Source organism: Musca autumnalis, unplaced genomic scaffold, assembly GCF_047663935.1.
Source record: "Musca autumnalis isolate F117 unplaced genomic scaffold, ASM4766393v1 scaffold_1, whole genome shotgun sequence".
Classification (NCBI taxonomy): Eukaryota; Metazoa; Arthropoda; class Insecta; order Diptera; family Muscidae; genus Musca; species Musca autumnalis.
In genome coordinates, this window is record NW_027411644.1 from 4,389,972 (window position 1) to 4,408,152 (window position 18,181).

At 33.7% G+C, this 18,181-nt stretch overlaps 1 protein-coding gene and 1 long non-coding RNA gene across 2 annotated transcripts in view; one reads left to right on the plus strand and one right to left on the minus strand.

Annotated features, from left to right (window-relative positions):
- Positions 1–18,181, minus strand: part of tinc (transmembrane protein tincar) — an 85,383-nt gene that overhangs the window by 53,543 nt on the left and 13,659 nt on the right. The gene's annotated exons all lie outside the window — the stretch shown is intronic.
- Positions 252–1,093, plus strand: LOC141389441 (uncharacterized). The gene is made up of 3 exons (XR_012409045.1): positions 252–272; positions 906–980; positions 1,042–1,093. It is a non-coding gene; the product is annotated as an uncharacterized lncRNA (long non-coding RNA).

Below are 18,181 nucleotides of genomic sequence, written 5' to 3' on the forward strand. Positions count from 1 at the left end.
CATTATTTCAGCCTTCCTAGAACTTGTCAAATACCGATGTTGCCATTGCGTGATATATACGAATTAATTAAAATATTTCCTGCCGTACATATGTATTTTTAATTGTATTACATTTTTTTTTGTTTTTGCTAACTAAGGTCACGCAAAGCGAATTCACCTTAAACTTGACCATGTGAGTTAGTTTTGATGAAAAACAGATTTTGTTTGACTTCTTTGCCTAAAAAACGATTTATTGTGATTTGCCGCTTAACCAGAAATCCATGAAATAGTAGGTAATATCACGCATCCTAATGTCCACAAAACACTTATGGTTAATTGATAGCAAAAATATATAATTAATTTTATATTAATAACTTTCAAATATTTAATATTTGGTTACGTAGTTTTAGAAAATGTAAAAAATGTTAGCAAAAAGCTTCTTTTAAGGAAGAAATTCTATTTTTTTTTTCTTCTATAAATTGTATTTTTTTCAATTCTAAATAGGCGCTTTGTATTCGTCACCACATTCCTTCAATATTTGTCCCACATAAACGCATTCGTTTTGACAAACATTTAATTCGATTAGCATCTTTAAATTTGATGTGTAGTTTCACAATTCCATCAATGAGCGCCACTTTATTTTGCCATAGAAAGAAAGAACGAATTCAATTCAACCAAATGTACAACAATCAAACAAAGAAGAAACGCCTGAAACAAAAGAGAATTGAAACAGGAACACACCCTCACGTAATCCTATTCACAACAAGGATAATACATTCGGAGAATATAAAAAAGGGGTTGCAGCACTTTATTTCGAAAGAATTTTTATGCCAGTTTTTCGCTGTGTTGGTAGAAGTTTTTTTGTTGTCATATATTTTTCTAAGGAATTTTAAAGTGGGTTCTTTTTTTGGTGTACTTTATTTTAGTCCATCCCTTTCATATGCAAAAGACTTTTGAGTGTTTGACATCAATTAAAGTAATGAAGTGTATTCTTAAGGAAGGTGAGTGAATGCAATTAAAATTAATTTTGGTCTCAGAGATTTTCACATAAAATTTGTTTAGTTTCAATCGCCTAATATAATGTGAATTGTATCCCGTGCCTCCATGAGTTTATATATGTCTCTTACAAAACAAGGACCAAGTAAAACTTCACATACCTCATCGAGGTTCCATTAGTTAGTCTGTATGCAGATGAGTGAGTATTAAACTGACATCCCACGTATTTTGACATACAATATGATACACCCTTCGATTGCCCTGATGACAAAATGTTAGTTTAATGTACAGAAAATACGACAATTTGGATATGTATCTTATATATTTTTTAACGTAAATTCATGAAAAATGATGAGCACACGACCTCTTCTTAAAGAAATCACGTTTAGAAAACATCCAAAAACAAATTTTTGGTAACAAAAATCTTGGCAAAAATCGTAAAATAGGGGCCTGAGCTTTATCTCAAAAACAAGAGCCGAGAGAGAAAAAAAACTGCTTCCGGATTTGAAAATAACTCGACAAATTGATTAAAAAAATTAAAAAAATCGGATAAAACAGCCAATTTTTTTCTATCGTGATATAGTTTGGGTTTTTTTTCGTTAAGGGTTGATTAGTTTTTCTGAAAAATAGGCATTTATTTTGAATAATTAAAACTCAAGGTATCAGTACAGAATGCTGAAGCAATTGAATTCTCAGGCGATGTGGTTTAGCAGAATATTCTGGCATCTACGCCTCAGTCCCTATAACTTTCAAAAAGCATACATACATATGTATATATGAGGCGATCAGCGCCAAAACGGCCTAACCCACATGCCCAACAAAAATCAAACGGACTATAAAGATCTAACCAAAACCTTTTGAAATAACTACTAAAAAAATTCCATATTGTATTGAATAACACTAGGTAATACAACCTTCTATAATAATGAAATATGACATCTTTTTTTGAATTTATTTCATAAGGTTGCAGTTAAATCTTTACAGTCAGTTTGATTTTTTTTGGGCATGTGGGTTAGGTCCTTTAGGCGCTCAGCGCTCATATGTACATTAGGGTTATGACGTTTTTACAACCTCATATCCCTGTATCATAGCGTGATGAGTTTCTACATAATATTACATAAAATCTTAATTATAAGGTAATTCGGTGAAAAACTTCACGCACAACATTATTTTAAAATATGAATTTATCAGAATTATGGGCAATTTTTTGAAGTCACTGTGAGCAGATATATAATTGAAAAAAAAAAAAAACATTAGAGCCACATGAGATAACCAAACAGGCATAACATTTGTTTATCAAAAATTTTCTTTAATTCTGAGAATCATAAAAATGTCGTAAACGCTTTTTTCAAAGATATCATTTTTTAACAAAAACACACATTTTCAAAATTTGATCAAAGTGGTTTGTGCTTTAACTTTTTAAATATTTGAATGATATAAACGTTATTTTAGTTATAAGTAGGCTTAAATGTATTCATTCGTACAACAGGAAATAATTTTTTGAAACAAATTTTTTATTCATTTCATAAATTTTTCAAAAATAATTATATTTTTTTAATCAATTTTTGCCTGAACTTTTTTATATTTCAATGGAATAAACGTTATTTTAGTGATTAATAGGCAAAAGTTCATTCATCCGTTCTACAGGAAATCATTTTTGATAAAAAATGTCGAAAAGTCATAACCCTAATGTACATGGTTACATGCGAAACTACTAGCGTTTCAAGAAAATCACCACTGATTTATTGTTACTATTGGCAAAAGTGTGGTGCTGGTGTGTCCACCATAATTGCCACACAAAAATCACATTAAAGTTCTAGGTAGGTATTTTTAATATGTCCCTTAAGGGGTTATGGCCACTTATTGAGCACCAAAAATGCCATTTTTCATCATTTTTTACCAAACTTTTTAGAAGAATTTTATCTGAAAGCTACTTCCGATTTTTTATATTGCATAGTTTTCTGAGAGATGCCCGTCTACGAAACACTGTTTTTACTAAAGCAGTTTGCGGTGCCCATTGGAGCTGGAAAACGAATTAACCGATTAATATATATTTTGTGAGATAATTAAGGACCTAATAATCTTGTCCTTAAACGAAAGGGAGTTCAAAACTTTTCCATTAAAAAATGGTGAACTGTCAAAGTCGAAATTACGATTTTAACGGAAAAAATGCTAGTATTTTCGCCTTAAAACCATCAAATTTTTTTTAAAAAAGTCTTTCGCTTAATAACAAGTTTTTTATATGTATAATAATCCCACAAAAACATATGAAGATCGGATCATCTGTATTCGAGCTACAGTGGGCACAACTCTCAAAATGCCATTTCGAGAGAACCGCGTTTAAAACTTCGAGACAAAACACAGTAAATGTTTCCTTTTCAACGTTCATATCTCAGTCAAATTTTATCCAAACTGTACTTTTTTAAATTTGCTAGTGGCCATAACTCCTTAAACAATATTAACTTTTGTTTGCAAAAGAGTTACCAAAATTGTCTTAATTTTACAATTCTGAATTCGATTCTGTAGAATGACTTGCACAGAAAAACTTAAATTTGTGTATATCGCAGCTTAATTTCCCCAACACACACATACGTACGACAAACCAAAAAAATAACTCGCCTCCGTAGTACACCAAAAACCCTAATCATCGACATTGCATGCATTCTTTGTTCCTTTGTTCCGTTTAGAGATCTCTTTGTTTTCATTGTTCCCACGAAACAATTTCATTTGTTGTGTGGCGGCGATTCCCTGGAGTTTATTGTGGCACAAATGAAGAAGATACCTTCTGGTTGTAACTTTAATGTTCGTTTATTGTATGTACTTGTTTCATGAAAGCAGAAAGAAAACTTGGACGCCCCTCATTGCATTTGGCGTCTGTGTTTGTTCCAGCATCTTATTTATTGGTCTCGTCTTCCAGCTTATTGGCCCCATTTGTGGAAATGTGTGCAGTGGATGTTGTTGTCGTTGTTTTTGATTTGATCCTTTACTTTGTCTTACGCTGGCTGGCTGACTGGCTATTTCAATGAGCCTCAGAGGGAGACCGGGTCAGTTACGTAGGATATTTTATAGTCGATAATGTGTATGTATGTGGGTATGCTGCATGTCAGTCATGTCATGTTTTGTCAGCCTAATTCCTGTTGAGTCCTTAAGCCGTATGCTAAGTAACATATTTCAGCATCTGGATGAGAGTAGGCTCGTTTTTTTTTTTTTTTTTTGTTCGTCTGCCTTCTATACCAAGTAATTTACTTGTGTAAAATAAAAAGAGATCAACTGTTTCCAAATTCTTTTTTTCGAATAATTTTCACATTACCATGCACATTCCAATCTTGACATTCTTATGTGAAATTTTAATTTACCGCACAGCTTAAGGGTTCTTAATGAGCAAAAGCAGCAGATCAGACACATTTTCAAATGTCCTAATTTCCGGTAGTAGGCTGTAATTATGCACAATATTAACTGGAAAGATTAAACACCAGATAATGGTTTGACGTTTCGTTAGCTAAACGGGTTGGAAAACCCCAACAACACGATTACTATCAAGCAGGAGTAATAATTTTGCTTGAACTGTAACCGAGTACGCACATACATGGTTGACATATGAGGCAATATTAAGGATATTGTGTGCATATATGCTTCAGAATGGAATGCACTCCATGTTCTTGTTCGTCTATTTCGTATTCTTGGTTTTAGAAACCACAAACATTTGATGCTGATGTTGATGTTGAAATATTTCGTCATCTATGCATACCAGAGCTGAGAAGCGACTTCATGCTGGAGATGTGTTTGTGGTTGCATTAACGCCAAAAAACTAGGTTACACAAATGAAACCGAACCATAAATTGTTTCGGGGAAATAAACAAAGAAAGCTCCCATGAACGTATATTTTTCCATTTCATTCTTCCTTTTTTGTAACTTGGGGAAACACATATTTGTTCAATTGTTTGTTTTTGTAGTTGATTTTTTTGCATATTCACGCTCACTCTCATTAACAAAAATTACAAATGTACACTGGTAAAAAAATAGAAAAAAGGAAAGTCGATATACATATATAGCATTTGTAATATGAGTTGTTTTTCGTATCTACGATGAAGTGGTGCTGCATACACATACGAATGTGTACAATGTAATTCTTACATAATTTGAATACAATGTTATTATATAATCTTCCAATTAATCACACATGTCTCAGATTCTTAAAATTTCAAGCATTATTATTCAAAAATTTGGACTAATAAAAACAATATTTTGAGAAGATATTTCCTGTCCACGAGAAATGGAAAAAACGAATTGTAGCATGACACGATGTGACGAGATTTGCTACATTATCTAAAATTCTTTCATTGATTGTCACAATATAGGGTCTTCAGAATAAATATCTTTACACTTTCTTACATATGTTTGTATATATGTAAATACCGCGTTTATGTAACAGTTTTTTCTCCCTGATTATGAAAGAAGTCCTACACATTTCTATGTACTCGTTTTAGATTTACAGAAAGAAAAAAACCAACCAACTTTACACTCCACTCCATTCCATTTCACTCCACACCCACTTACTGACTCACTTTCGCAAGCTTTTGATGCAACAAACACTTTTTAGCAGTCACTTAAGTATCATACATATTTTAATAGATGAAAACACTCGTCGTCGTTTGACGCTGAAATCCATAATGTCCTGGAATGCCCCCTTTCTGGTTGTGTAGGGGCGACAAGGAGGCCACACCAAGCATTAGAAATTTTAAATGAAAGTAAAGAAAAACAAAAACAGAAAACAGAAACTTTGAAGAACATAAATTGAAACTCATGAATGGCTAAGTCAAAATCACAAATGAAATTGAGCAAAGTATAAACATCACACCACTGAGTTCCCTCGTTTGTCGGCTGGCATCGCATCGCCATCATCAGCATCATCTGGTGTTAAGGAAGGAGATCCTATTTTTCATTTTTGTCGCAACCCCAAAATGAAATGAAAGATTTTTATCGTTATGTGCTTAGGAGTTATAATACCTTGGCAAATTAAAAAATGAACACACACACATACATACCAAACCACAAGTTATTTATCTTCGTACATATGTACATTAGGGATATCATTTTTTACAACCTCATATCCCTGTATCATATTTTGATGAGTTTTTACCTAGGATTGGATAAAAGCTTAATTATAAGGAGTTTCGATAAAAAAAACTCAAGCAGAAAGTCATTTTGACAAACTTTTGAAGTCACTATAAGCAGATACATAACTGAAAATAAGTTTTGGAGCCACACGACATAGCCAAAAAGGCATAACCGGGACCTTTTTCAATATTTAAATGGAATAAAAGTTATTATAGTCAATAATGGGTTATATGCCATATATTCGTGTAGCAGGAAATCATTTTTTGAGATTTTTTTTTTCATTTCATAAAAATTTTTCAAAAAAAAAATCAAAGTGATTTGTGCGTGACCTTTTTAATACCTAAATAGAATAAACATTATTTTTGTTATTAATAGGTAAAAGTTCATTCATTCTTGCTACAGGAAATCATTTTTTGAGAAAAATTCATAACCCTAATGTACATACGAATACAGGCATACTGGAAACCATTGGGGGCAAATTTGCAATTAGATCTGTTTTGTAGGTAAAATTTTTTGGATACCTTAAAGAGCTTGTACTTCTATATCTTTCAATAGAACTGCATTGAAGACCTTCATTGGCAGTGTATTGGCCCTAAATAATGGGTGATTTCGAAGCTCGTCTTCATTCGTCTTCATTCGTTCGAATTACTACCAAACTTCGGTTATATATTTTATTAATTATACCTAATGTGGAAAAGGGTATAATAAGTTTGTTTTCCCAAAAATTCATGTAACGCCGCGAAATATTCGTCGTAGACCCCTCATGTGGTATACCAAACTTCATATCTCGACGAGATAAAGCGATTTAGCGATGTGTGTCCGTCCGTCCGTCCGTCCGTCTGTCCGTCCATTAAAAATTGTAATCAAGCTAGAGGCCGCAATTATGGACCGATTGTCACGAAATTTAGTATGGAGGTCGGGTTTGGACCAGAATAGAACTGATTAGTTTTTGGCGATGATCGTGAAATGTTAAAGGGATGAAATGGACCAAAAACAAAATTTTTGCTCGATTTTGTAGCCGCTCTGTAGGTCGCAATAATAGTCCGATCGGCGCGAAATTTTAAACGTAGTTTTGGTTTGAGATGAAGAAGTAGCGTGCAAGTCAACGGTATGATCGGATAATATTTAGCGGGTTAAATTGATCAAAACTTTTGTGTGAAAATTGGTAAAATTTCTAATGCACATCTTATAACTTTATCCCAAGAAGACGCGTTTAGTGGTATAGGGTATCACATGGTCGGCCCCGTCCGACTATAGTCTGTTCTTACTTGTTTTTGTTTTATTTTTGCCTAAGGCTAAGTTCATTTTGAAATGATATTTTTTCTTTCGAGTAGAGCTATTATGTAGTAAAAGGTTTATTGAAAAATTAGAAGTCGTCCGAAGTCCCACACATAAACCATTATGCTACGCGTTTTACGGGTGGTTAAGTCTGATCATCAGGAATTTTAGATGTTATTTTTAGTGTGTAGACCGATGGTCACACTTGGTAACTATTATTCGAAAATTGCTATACGAATTTTTATGACAGATTTTTTGCTATGCAATTGTTTCTTATAGTCCGACTTGGTAACCTTATTTTTATACCCTCAGCATTTATGCTAACGAGGGTGTATACACTTTCATACGGGCAAAATGTTCCTCATCGAAATAATGGTTTTAGACCCCAAGTATGTTTGGACGAAATGTGTTTCAGACAATTTGGAGTCGATTGAGCAATGTCGGTCCGTCTGTCTGTCTGCCTGGCTGGCTGGAGCGCACGATAACTCTCAAACGGATCAATCGATTCGATCCAAAATTTGGCTTTCGTAATATTTTGTCCAAACTTAGTTTAAGTTCGAAGATGGATTATATCGGTCCACTCCTTCCGGTACCTCCCCCACAGAAGTTCGAAAATTTTCGAAAAATTTGTGCGTACGATAACTCTTGAAGGAAGTAAAAGATTTGGTCCATACTTTGCAAATCGTGAAATGTCTACCAGACTTAGATGAGTCTCCAATACGGACTCAATCGGTCCAGTCCTTCGGGTACCTCCCACACAAAATTTGGGATAAGTTCAGTTTAGGACCTGCTCTCGAATCGCTTTGATTTTTGTTTTAGCAACTTGTATTCACTGCCCCCATACAACGGTACAAGTTTAATCAGGGGCAAGTCCACACTTCCTGAGAAAATAGCCTTAAAGTTGCAAAAAAAAACCTATGACACCGTGTGAGGTGGTTGAACCGCATGATAACTCTCGAACGGACCTGCCGATTCGGTCTAAAATTTGGCCTTAGTAATATTTTGTCCAAAAATAGTTTAAGTTCGAAGATAAGCCATATCGGTCCACTCCTTCAGGTACCTCCCCCACAAAAGTTCAAAAACGTTCGGAAAAATTGTTCGTACGGTAACTCTTGAAGGGAGTGGCTACGCTTTACACATCCCTAATATATCTACCAGATATAGATAAGGTTCAAATATGGACTGTATTTGTCCAATCCATCCGGTACTTCCCACAAAAAATTTCGGATAAGTTCACTTTAAGACCTGCTATCGAATCACTTTGATTTTTGTTGAAGCAACTTGCATTCGCTGCCTTAATTACGATGGTAAATTTTTTTTCAGGGGCAAGTCCATACTTCTTGTGCAAACAGCCCGAAGGGTGTAAAAACCCCATATGGCACCATATGTAATGGCTGGAGATCCACTTCCATAATGATCAATCAATCCATTCCTTTAAGTATCTCCACGGCAAAACTTTTGATCTTTAATCCTAATCAACATGTTTGTCGGTTCATACATCCAAAATTTTTAAAACCCCCTAAATATGTACATACGTTTTTTGGGAAAAAATTGTTTAAATATACACAGGCTGAGGGTATATCTCTGTCAGCAAAGCTGACTGATACTTTTTTACTTGTTCAATGTTCAACAAATCTGTGGTTTCTTTCCTACCATCCATCAATTTTGCATTTGTCATCATCCATTTTTCGAAAGTTTGTTTAAAAGTGAACGTAAAGACGACGCCAAACATTGTCATTGGTTGTCGGAGAACTAGGCTCGAATTCCAGCCTGGCTCATGCTTATTTTATTTTGTCTTATTCGTTTTTTCAAACACACACAATAACTGGTTTTTGGTTGTCATTGGAACGAGTTTGAATTGAAACAAGCCCTTAATGTTGTAGTCATGAACTAGTATTATTCCACTATTAACATTTTCAGACGACGTAGTTCATCTTTGGACTGGATCATTTCTTTAGATGGTTATCGTACCAAACAACAATTGTAAATGAGTTTTTGAGCTTTTAGATCATTATGACATTAAGACAAGGGAATAAAATATATTTATAGTTGTAATCAGAATCAAAAGAATTACCTTCAATGGAAATTTTAAAGCACTCCTCGAATAGCCTTTATAGACCATATTCGAACCTGTGGTGGAATTCTGTAACATATTTTTGAGTTACCGACAAAAATCGGTAAAATTAAAACGCAAAATTATGAATGAAAAGTATCAACGAAAGTTGACAACACTGTTGCTATCGGTAAGAATTAGCGACAACTTTATTTTGGTTGTTTACATACCGAAAACTTTCTTTAACAATCGAAATTATTAGCATTTTAATTTTACCGAGTTTTCTCGGTAACTCGAAAAATGAGTTACAGAATTCGACTACTGATCTAAAGAAATATTACGAGGAAGAAACATTTTAAAATGTTGGACATATTATGAGAAAAGGTATTGAAAGGAGTGCGACCCACCTTCGAACTTGATCTAAATTTGTACAAAATATTACCAGGATAAAATTTGCGACCAAATCGGCGACCTGGGGCTCAATTCTGTTTATATGAAAATGTGAAATGAAATCTTTTATAAAGGAGAAAAGTGTCAAATGAAAAAAATTATAAAGAAAATATTTTTCATTTCAAATTTGCATAGAACAAGAATCCAGCCCCTGTGGTCCGTTCGCGATTTATCGTGCGCCCTAGACAGGAAGACGGACGAATTTTGCATCAACACATTTTTTGAACTATCAAGGGCAAATGTTTGATTGTTGTTATATACGAAAACGCATGTCATTTACGTACATACATATATGTACATATCGTCACCATAAATGCCGAAGACGTAACCCACAAAACCAAAACTTTACAGGAGAGGCAAAAAACCTTATAAAACGAAAAACTGCTTTATGGAATATTAATCTTATGAAGGCGAGTATATGGGATATTATCGATCATATACGAAGGGGAATAAGTAGTGAAATCAAAACTGCTGAAGTACTTAGTTTTGAAATCCTCCATTACAACAAAATCTGCAATATTATCCAATTTTTCGAGGTGTCATTTCTTGAATAGGATCGTTGTTTTTGAACGTAGAAGCTGAAATTTTGCCAGAGCATGTATTTTAGCTTTATGTATCAGATTACGTCAAAAAACGAATTTCGATTTTCATGTCGGTTACGTCTTCGGGCATTTATGGTGACGATATGTATATCTTTATTAACCTTAACTAATAAGCCCGAGAGACGTCCATCGAAACCTCCCGACAAGTTTTCAATAATGAAAAAATCTTTCCACATGTTGTGAATATGGTAGTTACCTCTAAATATTACTAATGACCTGGTACACCGATTAAAATGTCATTGATCATTGATTTTGAATTACAATATCATTTCCCATGCTGTATCCCAGTAGTGTCATTATGGTCGTATTCTTACCGTGGAATGCAAACTGATTGCCAACCATGTTAAAACTACATCTCCACGTTAAACGATTTTTTCCTTTGCCCACCTTCTTATTTGAGAAATATTTAATCAAATTAAATTTCATGATGGAAAAAGGAATTCAATACTTGTTTGTTGTATACTCGTATCTCATCTAACACGTAAAATATTGTAAAGCAGTAAGCCATCTTTAAGATACACATCGTCATGACTAAAGAATGAAAGAAATAAACTTTGGCACAGATGTGCAAAACTTTCACGTGAAATGTGTTTTTTGTTTAATTTTTTTTTTGTTTTTCTAAGGAAAGAAAACGCATGAATGTCCTGATGCCAACAATGTCAACCATTACACAATCATCCAACCATCCATGCTACCCCATATGAAGTTGAATAATTTCTTTTTGATGACAAACTTTTAGCCCGATTCGCGTGGAAAACTTCCTCTGGATGTTAACAAAAGTTTTTATTGCTGCATTTATTGCACGCTGGAAGAGTTTCAGTGCATATGTTCAAAACCATAGACGTATCTGGAGGAGTGTGTGGTGACAAATGTACGTCCCTCAAACTGCAGCAGTACAAGAAATTAAAAGGGGAACTACTTATGAGTCTAAAATCTAACACCCTCCTCAAATATATTAATTTCTATCTAGGCAAAACTTATTGCAGAATTTATTTTCATCCCTTCTTGAATTATTCTGCATTTCCAAGAAGTGAAACCTAGTGAGTCATGCTTCGGCACAATGTGTTTTTCGAATGAGTCAATGGAAAGTAGTTGGCACTGCATTTCTTCGAAGAGTTTCTCCTTCCACCAAATTTTGAGTATCAAATAAATTTCGTAGAAAGAAGGGGGTTGGAAAACATGTGGTCGGCGTGTGCTGCTTAGTTATAATTACTACACCAAAGGCGGCTTACTACTTAATATCAATTGATCCCATAGGAAATACAACATTTTATTGCAATGCAGTTCAGTGTCGTTGAACCCACCCCCACTGGGTAAATGTTCTAACGAAATTCGAGTGAAAGTATAAATTACAACAATTACAACAATTTTCGAATATGGATTTGTATAAATGCAATATCTTTGACGGCAAAATTTTATATGTGTTGTAACCACTCCTTTTACCCTTCACGCTCCTTGGTCTTCTGTAGCTGATAAAATTATCAGCAAATTTTTGTCTGAAATGTTTGCATAACTTGTTGTTTCCCTACGAACCATTGCACAGTGGTGGCACTTACATGGGAAGGTGTGATAAAAATACTTCTAGGCAATATATCGTAGTATTTGTGAACATTGAAAAATGGGATTACCAAGCAGGACTATAGGAGTTTGGAGTTTCAATTAACTGACATAATTTAATGAAGTGCGATATATATACTAGTTTCCAAGCTTTGCCTTCGTCTGCCACAACAACAACATCCTAATACACCTGAAGATCGGCATTACCACCCGTGAAACGTAGTGTAATGGTTGGATGCGTGGGACTTCGGTAGACTCCTAATTTTTCAATGTATCTCTAAAGGCCTAACAGCTCAACTCGAAAGAGAATTAATGAAATTGTTATCAATGGGTCATAGTGGGCTAAAAACACTCTGACAAAATTATTGGAGTCCTAGGTCCAAGATTTCGCGTGGTTCCCATGTAACGAATCATTCTGAATTGAACTATTTTACTGGTACAAACATTTTCTGCAACCAAATTTTCTGGAATCCAGTACCAGGATTTCCTATTGCATAGTACACCTCCCCGCGAAAAATTGTCAGTATTGATCCATGATTTGGTATACTCCCTATGTGATTTATATATCGATTTATTTCGGCAGATGTCAATCAAATATTTTAACCGAATATGTTTTAATAATGAACCTAGTGTTCAGAACACCACCCTATAAAGAAATGTCATATCGGTACACTTTAAGATTTAATCACATTTTTCTGCAGAATTACTTGTAATAATGTATTTATGGTTCCCAGGGCGGGAAAAATCTCCATGTTTTGGCGTGGCCCAACATTAGGTTATCCAAAAAGAAAAGATATATTATTTGTTACAGTGAATTCTCCCAAAACTTTTTCTTTCGCGAGTTTTCAATGCGGCTATAAGTTACCGTAACAATAGAAATTGCTAATAGCACAAAAATCATTAAATTGAATGTAAGAAAAGATAATAAAATTACTTAAAAATATTCCAAAAAATTTAAATTCAGCACATAAAACTGGTCTAAACTTTTGGTCATAACTGCTAAAACCTCAAATTTTCGCAAAAAGTCCCAACAGTTTTGAAGTCTACAGACCCGTGGCTTAATTTGGTACTAATGGCGATTCTTGCATATGCTTGGAAAGAAACTAAAACTTTAAGGAAATCCATAAATGTATATTCAATATTTTCATTTTGACCAATATTATAACTAAATAAAAAATATTTAGTAACCATTGCAAATTAGATGAATTGTTAAAAGTTAGGAAATCTACTACATTATCAAATTTAAGTTACTATGCGTTTACACACAGACAGTATTGGCAAGACAATAGCTAAGTTACAAACCATTTTCAGCAATACATTCATACTTTTCTCTGTACATATTTAAAAATTTATAAATGTATTTGTGAAAAAGGTTTATATTTTTGCTATTGTCTTGCCAATACTGGCATTTGTAAACGCAGGGTTAAGGTGTGAATAATAGTCCTTTGCTGCAGAAACCCGCTTATAATGTAACCTATTTTTCACATTTTTAAATAATTTTTTTTTCTCCAAAATTAGTCATGTTTGTAAGGCCTTTTCTCTTTAAGAACCGCGAAAAATGGCAAAAATAAGTTGAGTTTCGAAAAATTTGGAATGTTTAGAAGCGGTTTGCATCTTTATATTTTTAAAATGTTGACATGGATTTTTTTAATTTTTGTCATTGGGCGCATCCACTGTGCATTGTGTCATGACGAATTACTGGAGACAATAATTTGTCATTACAGCTTATTGTTGGAATTAAGTTATTATGCATTGCTTAATGACGTAACTAAGCAAATCTTACGAGAAAAATGGTCTTGTAATAAAATAAAGAAAAATAATGTTGTGTATTGCAGGACGACATTGCCATAAGTTCGCTGCATTTTATTGTCATATGTATCTGTTGGGTGACGTAGGGGATGAAAGATACCAAGGAACGGTCCTGACCGGCTTTAACATGGTAAAGTCCAGGATTTATCTTGGTCCCTCATCTCAAGTGGACACTGACCTCCCCGTGGTTTCACCTGGGAGCTGCTTTTAACACCCGTTAAAGGTAGTGAGCGAACATGTGCCGCGCGTTCACCCATTAGAACGTTAAAAACTTGGGTTTGGGCGTCGGGCTAGGCCATGTTATAAGAATGAGTGATGATGAACCCGCTAAAAAGGCGTATAAATACGGGCCGCATGGAGGTTCTCGCAGATCTGGAACGCCAAAGCTTCGTTGGAGCGAACAAGTGAAACGACATATCAGAAAGCTACATATCCCAGATTGGGAAAATACAACAGCAAACAGAGAGGATTGGAGATTTTTTCTTAGTTCGGCTTATGGAACAAATGTTCTGTAGAAGGCCAGCTAAGTAAGTAAGTAAGTAATGTATCTGTTATGGAAAGTATTTTATTTTTTGTTGTCTTCTTAGTTTGATGGTTATTATTTACGATGTTTTTAATAAATTCAATTAATGTATTGAAAATTATATCTAGTATTTTAAATAGGATGAGTTCAGATGTTGGAAATGTATTGACCAGGGGGCTAATTATCGCATTAGACATGGCGGTGTTTTGATCGGAATCTTCATTTTTGTCAAGCTAGTATGCACGAAACCAACCAGATTCTCAAATCCTATTAAGAACATTCATTTGATGATTTCTCAAAACCTTTCCTGAGTATTTTAGACATGTAAAACTTCTACTACTATTGAGTTCATATGACTCGGAGTGCACTCACATGGTGCGCCTGAACCAACTTTGAGTAGAAAGTGCTTACACCTGGGAAGTTTTTACGGATTATGAAACAGGAATATTCATAGATGAGAAAAATAAAAAAAAAATCGCCGGAGGACTCTATAAATAAATCGCGGTCAAGGTTTAATTTTTAGGGTTTTTTATTGTTTCACGATTTTGCTTGGAAATTCTCTACAATATTGACCTTTATGATATATTCGTAGGTTTTACCGTTTTACTGTATCACATTCTCATAAAACAATGACATATACGGTGCGCCTTAACTAATTTTAAATAAAAACCCGCTTACACTGGGGTAGTTTTTGCGGATTCTGAAACAGCAATGTTCTTAGTTGAGAAAATCCAGAAACAAGAAAAATTCGCTGGAGTAATTTTTAAATAAATCGCGGTCGAAGTTCACATTTTTAGGTTTTCGCGATTTTGCGTGGAAACCGCAAGACCTATTGGATCAGGCGCACTATGTTCATTGATATGAGAGAAGTATTCCTTGTCCCTTTGGGGATGATTGTATGTAATTCTCAACATATATTTTTAAGAAATCCTAGCGTTCCTTATGTTTGTGTGATAATTATACAGTTTGCAGTTTTGCCCATATTAAAATTGAATTTCAGTTTTTTTATTCTTTTTGCTTTACTCGTTGTGCGTACCTCTGTTCAACATACATACATACAGATATATATATTCAGTATATTATGACAAACATACAATTTATGCAGCTTTACCTCCAGCAAGCAACATGTGGTCAATTTTTTTATATCACGTTGTCTATATTATTACATACAAGTTTTGCAAAGAAACATGCATACGTACATATGTACGTACCAAACACACACAGAGTATACCTGAGAATTTCATTAAAAAAGTTGAACATATTGCTTTTGTTGTGATGATCATGCATTGAGTTCTCCTCAGATTTAACACACATTCATAAAAAAAACACCCTTAGCGTGGTGAGCAGGTGCAAAAATTTTGTACCTGCGATTCGAAAAAAATCTAAAAGCTTAACAAAAAAGGGTCCGTAATATGCTTCCTACCTGATCTGCTGGTAAGTTTTTTTTTTTTTTTTTTTGTCAATAAGAGCAGTTGTTCCATATGTAGTGATATCTTTGATTTGAGTACCACCTGCCACCGATAAAACGGTTTTTTTTTGCAAATTTCATTGTTGTGTTTCAATCTGCTGGTAGTAGCAAATGCCTTGTTTTGAGCGAAACTTTAGACTTCACTATGTATTGCTTTCGTTTTCTCTTCGCCACAATTAATTTTGAGATGAGTGGAGAAAATCTGTCGTCAATCATTTATGAGTTTGTTTCGTTATAAATGTTACTTTTATAGAATTGGAAATAAGTTGATTATTTAAACCGATTATTTGCCTACAAACTATGTACATATGTATTCTCTCTAAAGGACATAGATCTTCTCTAGATTGGGGGAGCATGGCTACAATATTAATACTGATTAAAATTCATTTTATTCTAATTTTTGACCCCAACTCTTACAAATGCAAAAGTGTTTGAATAGTTCGACTGATATCTTTTGTTCGGAAAGTAAACAAAAAGTTTATTTTCTTTTCCATTTGCTTTTGCCAACAGCCACCCCCGCATTTCCGTCAACGTATTTTCTTTTTTTCTCTACACACAACTAAAATTGATTTAGATTTACTTTAGTTGTGCCTGGTATCCAATCCATGGTCAATTTTGTCCTTTAATTGTTATCAAGTTTTATTTTCCTTTGTTCTGTATACTGTATGTCCTTCTTCCTGTATCCTCAGCTAAGAAAACAAAAGCAAACAACAACAGCAAAAACACTACATAATATAATAGAAAAAGTTTGTTGCTTTCAAAGAAGCATAGGTCTATGGTACTAGTATTGAACACAAAAACATTTTCATGGCGCAAGGGGGGGTCTATTTCGACAACTTCGAAAAGGTCGTTGGAAGAAGAAAATTCAGCACAAAACAAATCATGAAAATAATAACAAAACAATCGATAACACACATCATGTAGAGAATTTCAAATAGATTTCAAGTGCAGGCCGCCTATTGCCTTTTGAATTCTATCAGGATACCAGTCGTTGTCATCAAAAAAATTGACATGATTTTTTCTTGACAAATTCAATTTTCTTCCAAATATTCGCGAGAAATTCAACATTAACATAATAAGAATTTCAAATGTGTTATTTTTTTCTCTACGTCGATAAATGACGAAGAGTAAAAACTTTTAAAGCAAATATTTACCAAGTTTTATGATATTTCATTCCGCAGTTCTGTAACAAATTTTTTTTTTTAGTTTCCACATTGAGTACAATTAAGTATTGGATTTTTTTACAAAAATGTTTATACAATTGTTTGATTAATGACTTAGAACATTTTTATTGAAATAATTTCAAACTGAAAAAAATGCTGCACAACAGGAAAAAATAACACAGAAAATTTGGTCAGTGCGTTTAGTTTCACAATGGCAATTTATTCACTGAATTTATGCAGAAAAATATTGAAACTAACATAAATCTGATCAAAAAAAAGTATACATTTTCTGCAGTGAATGTAAACAAAATATAATTTTTGGCTCGGACACTCAGATTTAGCAACAACAAAATGCTAAATCAGAGTGGGGGAAATATTTCAAAACAATGTTTTGCTTTTGTAATAAGGAAAACAGTTCAAAGTAATGCAATCAATGGCTTTTTTGTGTGGTTGTATGAACTTTATTAGAAAATGTTGACTTTATAAAAGTTTTGAAAATTATTCTTACTTCATTTCAAGAATTTCAGTAAAAAAATGTACCCCCAAAACAGTTTTTGAAATACCAAATACATTAATTACAATAATAATAAATTAAGAATTACTAATTACGGTAATACTGTTAGAATACGTTTGACATAAAACGTTGCTCCTTAAATTTTCATAATTCCACAATAAGTTATGCGTATACTTCCATCTATTCATAGCATATAACAATTAACTCATAAAATGCATTTCTTCTTTTTTTTCATCTATTTTGCACTTACCCTGTGTATAATAAAATATTAAAATCTCAATGTAAACAAAATTATCTCCAAATTACACAAAGTAAAGGCATCTGCTACCATTATTATTGGGTAGAAGGATATGATGTTATACACAAACATGTCTTCCATCTACTTGGTACTGGAAAACAGGGATGGGAATTTGCAAGTGTAACTTTTTCGGTTTGTCATGTGCAAAAATGATAGAAGTACACAAAGAATATATAATGTATATCGTCACCATAAATGCCCAAAGACGTAACACGTTGCTCTGGAAGCAACTGTAAATGGAAGGTGCTTACACCTGGGAAGTTTTTGCGGATTCTGCGCTAAATCGCGATTCAAGCTGACATTTTTAGGGGTTTTTTGGTTGTCACGATTTTGCTTGGAAACCGCAAGTCCTATCGAGATGAAACTAAAGAAA